The following is a 12087-nucleotide window of genomic DNA, read 5'->3' on the forward strand; positions in this document are numbered from 1 at the left end:
CCCCAAACCATCTACATTCCTAGATAACTGAGCCCATACTATCCCGTCACTACATTGTGTTTCCTGACTCAAACCTCGTCTGGTTACTATGAACCCAGATAAGTTCATCTGGTCTCAAATGAAGCCAAACCCTTGATTTTTTTTTTCCTGTAAGTCAAATCTGGTCCATTCCATAAGTGAAATCTACCTGTACCATAATGCAGAACTTGGGGAAGCAGTACTTGGTCATGGCATTGAACCTGTCTGGGGCTTAGTTTTCTCATCTGCAAAATAAGTAAGATTACTCTTCTCCTGAAAATGAGACAATGTTATACAACTGTTTTTCACTCACCAAAATAACTCTTTAAAATGTGAATGTCAGTAGGTTACTCCCAAAATTGTAATGTTCTTTTAAAAATTATATTTAATTTCATCTTTATTATTTTCTATGTAATATATTAATAATTATGTTATTTCTTCACTTCTATGGATTTGGCTATAAAATATCTGACTCTATTCAACGGCATACATGTTTTTAAAGAGGTTTTCATTTAGGCTTCCTGAGTATCTTCTGATCCCATGAGAAAGGAAGAAATTCCTCAATTAACCCATCAAATGAACTCCTATGCCAATGTCGGTAAAAAAAAAAAAGGCTCTCTCCATGTCATCGATTTGTGTAAGGTGTTGGAAAACAATGACATAGGAGCACAGATGCCCAGAGGAAATGCAGACCGAACTCTGAGAACAATTTCTATCCATTCTGGGAATCCTTGCCAGACCCTCAGGCACAGCTGGCTCACTGTCACTGCAAATATCAACAGGAAGTTGGGTTATAAAGAAGCACCTTTCAACCTGGGAAAAATTACTGGCTTAAATTAGGAGAAAGAGGGAAAGTACATTATAATAGACTGGCCCTGATATGCTTGAAATCATAGGATTTAGAGATGGTATGAAGATAAGTGACCATCTAATCCAACCCCCTTGTTTTATAGGTGAGGAAAAAGTGGCCTGAGGGGAGAAATAGCTTCCCCAAGATTATCTTTATTGGAAACAGTAGACTCAGGATCAGAGTTTGGATTTTCACACTAAATCCACAGCTATTTGGTTGAGTGAAGAACAGAGAAATTGTACAGTGTTTTTCCATTAAATGGAATCTCAGTAGTTTGTTCCCCATTTTCTAATGTTGCAATAGCCTTAGAGAGAAAGACTGGACCTATAATTTCACTGATAGGCCTTCTAGATGAGGAAGTTCCTACCACCAATGAGAGATGGCATCTTCTATATACAACTGACGGTTTTAAAGACTTGCTTACACCACCAAGAGGTTGAGATATGTCCAGGGTTACATAGCCAGTGTGTTTCAGAGATGAGTTTTAGACTCAGGTAGTATGGCACCAAGGCCAGATCTGCTTGTCAGCAGAGAAAAAAATAATGTAAAATATAGAAGTATGGACACATAAAATGCAGCTAGAAAGAATGCTAGAAAACATGGAGACTAATTTTTACAGATGTCCTCAATTCACAGATGAGGAAACTGAGATCCACAAAGAGGAAATGACTTAGGACTACAGCAGAATAGTGTTTAAGACAGTACTTGAACCTAGTTCACACTCTATATTTGACGCTTTTTCTATTATGCCACACTGCTAAAATAAAATAAAATAAAATAAACATAAGAATTACCCACCTTCCCCTTTTCTACTCTAATCACACAAGATAGTCCTGAGGCTGCTGGCAGAAAAATATTGTCAGTCATAATCATCTCACATTTATTACATGCTATAGGGTTGATCACACAGAAGCAATACATAGATAATGATTAATTGTACATTGAGAGAGTTAGTTCCTTTTTTATCCCCCACAGAACATGTAATTCAATTATAATAACACTTTAAAAATAATGCAGTATTTTACACTGAGATTGCTTTGCCATCATTAATTAATGCATTCTCTCAAGGACACACATTTTTATGCTTCAGGTCCCTCCAGTCTTTCTGATTCTCATAGTTAAAAGAAAATCATTCAGCTCTCAGGATGTCTTAGTGGAAACATTACACAACCAGGGTCAGGTTGGCCTGCATCTGGTTTGGATTACTCACAGGAATTGGAGAAATTTTCAGATATGGAATTTAGGGCATTATATTTCCCCAAAAGTCATTTTGTTATAGCCTGTATTTTTGGAGATTAGAAGTTACTGAGTAGATTAAGTTCATTTCCACTCATATGTGAATAGTTATCTACTTAACCAGCTCTGTTCCCTGGCATTTCCCATGTAATACAATGAATGTCCATTAGGAAATTCACTTGGCTGTCTATCCCAAAGTTTGGCATTCTAAGGTACCCCAATAGAACCACAGAGAAAAATAGTTCAGAAAAATGAAGCATTTTCCTCTTCCTCTTTGTCTTGAGAAAGTTGCCAAAGGAGACCCCTTCCCAACCCTCTCCCAAGAACTTTGGAGATATGGAATAGTAAAGGGCAAGGTTTCTAAGCAGGCTGAAACAGTGGATTGATGACTGTTGTAGGTCATTTTATGAGCTTAAAGGTGGCTTCTACAAAAGAATAAGACCAGTTAAAGCATAAAGCAATAGGCTTTTATTGTCTCACTTTTAATTCACAGACCAGGAGACATATTATGGGAAACCTGGGAGTAGGAGCATGAGAGCAACCCTTACAAGTGACTGATTTGAGATACCAAATATCTGGGTTTGGAGTGTGATGGACTTTAGGAAATAACAGGATAAGAAATGCAAATGGGGTCATTAATGATTATGGGGCAAGGTTCTCCTCAGACTTCATAAACTCTGCTTTGCCAGAGATCTGTCATTTCTCATGTTCAATTTCCCAGATTGGCAGAGTCTTATACCTTCCATACCAGGGCAATGCGTTGCACAGACAAAGGCAATGAATTTTAAGGGGTGGGAGAATTCTCACTCAAGTACGTCTGATGTTGTAATACAGAGATTTTAGGAAATGGTCCAAGAAACTTCAACTTCCATGAAGAAGTACTGAGCGTATGGATAAAAAAAATTCACAGAAAGAAACAAGAGGGATCCAATTTCAAGTGCACATAGAGGCCCAAACTACATACATACATACATACACACATACATACACACATACATACATACATACATACATATATATCTGCCTATGTATATACACACATATTTACATAGGTATATGCATGTGTATGTATATATGTATATACTCATATACACATATGTTTATGTGTGTGTATTTTTGTATGATCACAACGTAGTTACAAACAACATTGTAAAATTCCATTCTGGAAAATAATAAAATGCTTCTTGCAAATAATGCACCAAGAACTGAGCAAATTTATCACATGAATAATGATATTCTCATATGGATTTATAGCTAATTCAGAGGATCTATATCATGACATATCTTTGCATCTCTGACTCATTCTTTCATTATCCTCAGAGGTATTTAATTGCTGTGAATTGAGGCCTTGATCTAAATATATTTATCAAACTAGAGTTGTACTTTTGGGTCTCTAAGAGCCAAATGGAAATATTTTGGAAAAGGCATGTTGGATTTATCACCACTAAATGTCATAGCAATATGATTAAATAATCCAATAGTCACTTACAGGGGTGGGGAACATGTGGCCTGGAGGCCTTAGCTTCCCCACCTCTGGAACCTATCAAAGTCATTTAGAATACTCATTCTGTTATCCAATATGTCAATTATCCCTACCTTGATTATGTAATTAAGATTACGTAATCTTAAAATTTGACAAGCATATTATGAATTTCCTCATTTGCAGATTAAAAAAAATTCTCTATTACACATACTTCCATCCAGGTTAATGTTGCTCCACTAATCAATTCTCTTTAGTTCCAGTTAATTTGCCAAAATTAATGTTATTTATTTGTAATATTATATAATTCACATCTTTCATATTGCTCATAAGGATAGTATACTGCTTTTATTTGCCAAATTACCTACTAAATTTTGAGGGCACTATGTCTACAAGTCTAATATCTATCAAAAAGAAATTGCAGTTTGTTATTATATTAGTTTTCTTGATTAAGCCCATATTTTTTTTCAAGGATTGAAATTAATCTTACTAAATATGCTCAGCAAATCCACCTACTTCTCTGCTTGGAAAATCAAATAAATATTTTCTTGCCTCTGCTTCTGAAGTCTGTCTCTAATTTCTTCATATTTCATCAAAGATCAATGACAACCTCTCAGCAATTATATGTTAAAGTTCTTCTGTATCCCAGAAAGCAGTTCACTAGTACCCAGTGACTTGAACTCGTTGATGTTCATGCTCTCATATCATCTCTGCACTTACCATGAGTTTCAAATTGCCATGACCTATTTTTGCTCCGTCCTTCCTGGTACAAAAATAATTTTCTTTTGGAGAAATAAAGCATAACAGGTTGAATAGCTCTGCCTTTTCCAATCTATCAACATTGTCCCATTTATCTCAAGAAATAATCCTAGTCCTTCTTTCATCTTTTTCTTGCTCTTGATATAGCTTTTGAAAGGCATTTTGGTTGTCCACAGCAATCATTACCAGCTTCAGCTTCCTCTGAGCTCTTGAAGTCTCTGACATTTTTCTTATAGAGCCATATCCCTCCTTTTAAATTTATTTTTGTTATCTTGATTTAATTCTATCTTTTGAGAGGAAGCTTGCTGTGGGGCATAAGTGATGTGAAGTCAAGAAAATCTGTGTCTAAATCCTAATTCAATATGTAAACCTGGGCAATTCATTTAACTCTTTTGGTCTAAGTTTACACATTTGTAAAGTGGGGACAGTAATAGTATCAACTTCAAAGAATTATTATTTGTATAAAATCAGAAAATATCCATTTAGTGCTCTGTAAACCTTAAAGTGCTATATAAAACTCTGCTCTTATCATCACATGCCTCTTTAATATCAAGTTGGTTGAGAAATTCTATGCATCTTGATATTTGTCACTGAAACTATAGCTTCCTCCAACCTCCCTGTCCTTTGTTGAAATTATCAGTCATCAGAATTTTGCTCTTGTAGATATCCCATTCCTCTTAGACTAACTTTTCCTGTAGAATTTGGGCAATAAGATCTTATTCAGCTAATATTTTTCTGACGTTTTCAAAATATACTTGCCCCAAATCCAGGGTGGTTGTAAAATTATATCTTTTTAATCTAAGATGGAATGATCACTTCCTCTAAAGGTTTCCATAATTTCAACTTCTACAACTGATCTATTAGAGAATTTATTCATTATTTGTTTTAGGATTACATTAAATATCCTAGATATGTTCATCACTGTACTGAACACTCCAATTAAGTCAAAACTTACAAAATTAGAAAAAAAAACCCATCAGATATAGTCCATTCTCTCAGGCAATTTTAAATCTGCCAGAGGATCTAAGGCATTAATACAAGTAAAAGCAAGCAAAACTAAAAGAAACAAACAAAACCAATAACAACATAAACAAACAATGTGACCTGAGGTCAGATTTGTATATTTAGAATAAGGATCATTGATTGACTTTTCCTTGCCCAGGAAGCAGTCCATGGTCTAGTGTAGCTGGGAGTCCTTTGAAGCTATGTGTATCTTGAGTGTGGTATGTGTCTGGTACTTGCCAAGTAGTAGCAGATTAGATGAAAATCAGAAACTGGGATATTTTCCAGGGAAGTAGTAGAATACAGGTTAGTAAAAACAACAATTTAAAAGAAGACAGAGATAAAGATAAGGTCCATACAAGATGGTAGTCTGATCAGTGCTGACTTATTAAAACAGCATCAGAAAAGGGCTAGGAGATAAATATTTGGTGTACAAAATATCGAATTTAATAGGTCTGTGGCTAAGTAGGGATTATGTTTGAGGGTAAACACTAAATAAAAGTAAAAGTTAAATTAAGAGTTAAACACAGAATTAAAAAAGCCAAAAGAAGAATCCAATCAATGAAAAGAAAACAGCATAATTCATTCTTTTCAGTAAAGTGTAATCATCAACAGGACTTGAAGCCAAGTCATGGTAAGCCATACCTATCCACCTGGTCTCAGTAATGGACTGCTACTGTTAGAGGTGACAACTTGCCTCAAATTTCTCATGAATGGGAATTCATTGGTTCATACCACTTGAGCAGTCAGTGTCCAAGTCATTCATCCATAGTAATAGTATATATGGCGGTATACTGCGAGTAGAATTTATTTGATCAATTTTCTTGTTGAGGGTTAGTCCTTTAAAGTTTTGACAGTTTTGTGATGCAGAAAGATGAGATTTTGCAAGGTCTTCTGCTATAGCCATAAAGTGCCATATTGAAATGTTCCTTGTCTGTTGTTAATACAGCATCTATGCTAGAAAATATGTTAAATCTTTCTTACTCATCCAGAAACTAGCACAATGCTCTGAATACAGGAAACACAATAAATATTGACTATGGAAATTATACTAGTGGGGGACCTCAACTTTCTCCTCTCAGAATTAGTCATATCCAACCATAAAATAAATAAGAATAAAATTAAGGAGACAAATAGAATTAAGAAAACCAGTAGTATTCTAGGCTAGTATAATAATATTTTAGTATTATTCTAAGGTTATTCCAATGGCATTACTGCTTGGACAAGGATTCCTAGTGGTGTAAACCATCACCTTCCTTAGTAAAATTTGTACTGCCTTGTAGAGATGGTGAGAGTAAATTATTAAATGAAAAGGCTGAGTTCAAAGAGACATCAGATGTCATTCAGTTCAACCCCCTCACTTTATGAATGAGCAAACTGAGGTTGAAAGAGGTTTTATATATGAAGAAATTGAGATTGAGATAATTTAAATGGGTTGCACAGGGTCACAGAGATATTTTCCATTTATTTATTTATTTATTTTGTTATTATTTATTTGCGAAAAGCTGGAACAGCTTACTCTTTGTCTGGGCTTTTTCCATTCATAATTTCTTGAAACACAGCTCTGAAAAAACAGGCTTTAAAAAATCTCTACCTGACTATGCCTTTAAACTCAAATCACTCTGGCTTTCATTGAATGGCCAATAGCCTAAGCCCTGGTTGCTCATTGCTTGTTTTTTGATGGCTTAGAATGACTGTAAATAGCAATTATTTTCTGTTCTCGCCAGAAACTCTTACGGTCTTCCACTGAGGGACTGATACTTTTGTGATGATAAACTAGGCCAGCTACCTAGCTAGCCCTTAGTCATTGAATTGGCAGACAAACTGAGACCTTGAAAAGGTCTTAATTTTAAAATTCCAAGGTCACCCACTGTATCCTGGGCCATCATCAGTTGTCATGAAACTTGTCTTGCCAATGGACTCAAATAATTCTGGAGGAGAGAGTGAAGCTGATGACTTTGTGTATCTCTGCCTCACTTAAATCCAATTTACACACAAATCAGGATATCACCCTTCAAGAACAAAGGAGGCAGAATAACAACCACAATCAGTAGAGATCACTTCTACAAGATTTTCTTCAAGGTCTTCTACCAATAATATTGAAACATTCATACATTCTTTGAGATTATCATCATCACTCAGTTGATATGGCTAGAAGATTAACTGGGAGTGCAGACAAAACATTACACAATAGAAAACACAAAGTATTTAGACTCGGAGGACCTGGAATTGAGTTCTGTGTCTGCCACTGAAGACCTGTGTAAATTAGGTAAAGTGGTGTATATATAGCTTACTGGACTTGGGCATGAGAATAACCTAGGTTCAAATCCTGCCTCAGATAGGTGACCGCAGCTATGTGACCTTGTGCAAGTCATTTAATCTGAATCTCAGTTTCTTCATCTATAAAGTGAAGAATTTGGATTGCAAGGTCTCTTGCAGTTTTAAATCTGTGATCCTAAAAAGTCAACCTCTTTGGACCTCAATTCGTTCATTTGTAAAATGATGGTTGAACTAAAAGGCCTCTGATGTCTCTTTGAACCCAGTCTATGAAGCAATGTGGCCTTTTCATTTAATAACTTTCACAATTTCATTAACAAGGTGCTGGTTTATACCACTAGGAATCCCTGTCCAAAGAAGTAATGCCATTGGAATAACCCTGGAACTACTAGAATACTATTATACTAGCCTAGAATACTAATGGCTTTCTTGATTCTATTCATCTTAATTTTTTTTCTTACTTATTTTATAGTTAGATATACCTAATGCTGCAATGGGAAGGTTGATGTCTCCGACTATTTCCTCATGTTATTTATTTAACATTTTCTTTTATAATTTTGATGCTATGACATTTGGTGCTTACATGTTTAGTATTAATATTATTTCATTATTTCTAGTACCTTTCAGGAAAATGTAACTTCCCTGCTTATCTCTTTTAATTAGGTCTGTTTTTGCTTATGCTTTATCCCTTTTTTCACTTCATCTGAAGCATAATAGATTCTACTCTAGCCCCTTATTTTAACTTTCTGTGTGTGTTTCTGTTTCAGTTGTGTTTCTTGTAAACAACATATTCTTGAATTTTGGTTTCTTTTTTTAAAGAAACCAATGTTTATTTTCCATCAGCATTTTTCCAACCCGATTAGAATATCTGGGGCAAAACTTAAGACCACTCTCTGATAGTTCCTACACACTCAGTGGCCTGAGCAGTAGGAGCCACAGACCAGTCCTCAGTAGCCAGCTAAGCACTCCAATCTTCGGTGGGGAACTGCTGAATGGGCACAGATGGCACCTGTACTCTCTCAGACCAATCTGCCCCTTCTGGTTGAGTAGCAGTGAATTCTGGGGAGGGTGCAGTCCATTCACCCTGAAACTCTTCCTTTGTCATTGCCTTCTCAGCTGTGGCCTGCTTGTCTTTTCAATCTCCTCTGGATCCCTGCAGAAGTAAAGATCAGGCATAAACTCCCATGGGTGTTCACGAGAGATGGTACCATGCATACACTGGACTTCACAGGCCAGCATCCTCCACATCAGACCCACTGAGTGAGCCCCCTTGTTGTTACACAGAATGGCAATATCCACATAGTGAAGTGGAGAGTCTGTGTTGCACAGTGCAATGGTTGGGAGGTTAACATATGATGCTTCAGTCAGAGGCTGGTGATCTACCCGAGGATCAGTGACCACCAAGAGGTGAGGCTCCTTGAAAGCTGCATGGATCTGGTTAGTGAAGGAGCTGGTGTGAAACATCCAGCAATAGGTGCGGTGCCAGTGGCAGGAGCAAATTTCAGAACAGCTCACTGCCCAGCGTTCCTGGATGAGATGACACTAACATCAGCTGGGTTTCGAATGGCAACAACGGCACGAGCTGCTAGCAGAAGCTTTTCCCAAGTTCTCTTCTAATATAGATGCCACCACTCTTTCTTTTGTACATATACTCTTCCATTTGGAAGTCCAAATTGGTGGCACCCAAATGGGTTCCTGCAGCAAGGAATTTGAGGACATCCTCCTTCTTCATCTGCAAGACATCCAGGGCTCCAGACATTGTGAAAGTTTCCCTTTAAAAGTTATGGCAGAAACCGAGAACAACACCATAGGGAACCCTCTTTGAGGCAGCACGGAAAGCAGATTTTTGTTTCTAATCTGTTCTGATATCTGTTTCTATTTTATGGATGAGTTCATCATATTCATATTAACAATTATGCCATGTCTATTTCTTTCTATACTTTTTTATCTTCTGTTTATCCTTCTCCCTCTCTTCTTACCCTGTCCCTTGTCCAATTTCTGTTTTGCTTCTGATCACCATCTCTCTTAATCCACTCTCCCTTCTATTACCTCCTTTCAGTTATTCCCTTTACCTTCCACTTCCCTATTGGGTTAAATAGATTTCTATACTCAACTGAATGTATGTTATTCTGTGCTTGAACCAATTCTTTTTTTTTTAGATGCAATGATTTTAATCCTTTTTTTAATAGTGACTCCTCTTTTTATTTTTTGTAGGTGCTTAATAAATGTTTATTCCTTTCCTCATTCCCACTATCCAGTGAATATGATATGCTTTATACCTACTCCACCCCCTCCCACCATTACCCCCATTTTCCTATAACCCTTCCAGTGACTCTGATAAATAATAATTTCTAGGCAGCACGGTATAGTGAAAGAATATGTTGCTAAGAATAGAGCCATAACTAGGCTATGGCAAACAGAGCTTTACCCAAGGTCTCCAACATCCAGGAGTGCTCTTCTTTGGAGTGGTCACTCCCTCCCCATTCTGGTAGAGATGACTGTCCTGGCGACTACCATTTTACAGTACTTTAACAGTGCCCATGCCTTGGGCCATAGGCCCATTCCTACCATCCTCAGGCTGCTACACTCAGGGTGTGGCACCTATCTCCCAGGCCACACCTTCCTCCTCCAACCTCAATAGGGTGTCAAGAGGGGTGAGAAAAGTGCCATTAAGGCTGAACTCTCTGAGTGTTCTTCTCTTATTTCTAATTTTATTTTTAATTTAATTTAATTTAATTTTTTTTAAATTTAATTTATTTAATATATTTAGTTTTCAGCATTGATTTTCACAAGAGTTTGAATTACAAATTTTCTCCCCATTTCTACCTTCCCCCCAACTCCAAGATGGCGTATATTCTGGTTGCTGTGTTCCCCAGTCAGCCCTCCCTTCTGTTACCCCAATCCCCTCCCATCCCCTTTTCCCTTCCTTTCTTGTAGGGCAAGATAAATTTCTATGTGCCATTGCCTGTATATCTTACTTTCTAGTTGCATGCAAAAACTTTCTTTTTTTGTTTTTGAACATCTGTTTTTAAAAGTGTGAGTTCCAAATTCTCTGCCCTCTTCCCTTCCTACCCACCCTCCCTAAGAATGTTTGAAGCAATTCAAATAAGAGTAAAATTCAAGCATTACCCAGAACTTACTCATCTTCCCTTCCACTGTAAAAAAAATCATCCTTGCATCCCCCTTTTATGTGAGATAATTTTCCTCATTCTTCCTCTCCCTTCCCCCGTATCCCTCTGCACCCCTCTTTCTCACTGTTTATTTTTTCCAATTTTCCTATTATAATCAACTCATAGCTGTGTTATATCAGAAATGATGAATTCACATTGAGATGTAGAAAAATAGGGACACTAATTCACTATTGCTTGAGTTATGAAGTAGTCAAACCATTCTGACAACAGATTGGAAATATTTCCAAAGGGCTATAAAGCTGTGCATATCCTTTGACCCAATATCACTATTATATTGGCATCACAAAGAGACAAATGAAAAAGATAACAGACATATTTGTTAAAAAATATTAAAGTAGTTTTTTTGTGGTGGCAAAGAACTGGAAATCAAGGGGATACCCATCAAATGGGGAATGACTGCACAAGTTGTGGTTTATGATTGTGAAGGAATCACAAAAAGGTATGCTATAAGAAATGATGAGCAGGATGGTTTCAGAAAAACCTGGGAAGACTTATAGGAACTAATGCAAAGTCTAGTGAGCAGAATCAGGACAACATACTACATAGTAACAGCAATATTGTATCATGATCAACTGTGAATGACTTAGGTATTCTTGCCACTTTTATGTGAGCTAATTTACCACATTCTATCTATTCCTATATACCCTTCAACTACTCTAATACTAAGAAAGGTCTCATGAGTTACAAATATAATCTTTCCATGTAGGAATGTAAACAAAAAAATCAACTTTAGTAAGTCCCCTATGATTTCTCTTTCCTGTTTACCTTGATTCTTGTATTTTAAAGTAAAATATTCTATTCAGCTCTGGTCTTTTCATTGAGAAAGCTTGAAAGTCCTCTATTTTATTGCAAATCCATATTTTGCCCTGGAGTATTATGCTAAGTTTTGCTGGGTAGGTGATTCTTGGTTTTAATCCTAGCTCCTTTGACTTCTGGAATGTCATATTCCAAGCCCTCTGATTCCTTAATGTACAGGCTGCTAGATTTTGTGTTATCCTGATTGTATTTACACAATACTCAAATTGTTTCTTTCTGGTTGTTTGCAATATTTTCTCCTTGATCTGGGAAGTCAGGAATTTGGCGACAATATTCCTAGAAGTTTTATTTTGGGGATCTTTCTAAAGAGGCTGTCAGTGGATTCTTTCCATATCTATTTTATCCTCAGCTTCTAGAATGTCAGGGCAGTTCTCCTTGATAATTTCTTGAAAGATGATGTCTAGGATCATGGCTTTCAGGTAGTGCAATAATTTTTAAATTATCTCTCTTGGATCTAT

At 36.6% G+C, this 12087-nt stretch overlaps 1 pseudogene; it reads right to left on the reverse strand.

Annotated features, from left to right (window-relative positions):
- Positions 1-8502: 8502 nt before the first annotated feature.
- LOC118839208 lies at positions 8503-9381 on the reverse strand (annotated as a pseudogene).
- Positions 9382-12087: the final 2706 nt, after the last annotated feature.

The sequence above is a fragment of the Trichosurus vulpecula genome, chromosome 2, assembly GCF_011100635.1.
Source record: "Trichosurus vulpecula isolate mTriVul1 chromosome 2, mTriVul1.pri, whole genome shotgun sequence".
Classification (NCBI taxonomy): domain Eukaryota; kingdom Metazoa; phylum Chordata; class Mammalia; order Diprotodontia; family Phalangeridae; genus Trichosurus; species Trichosurus vulpecula.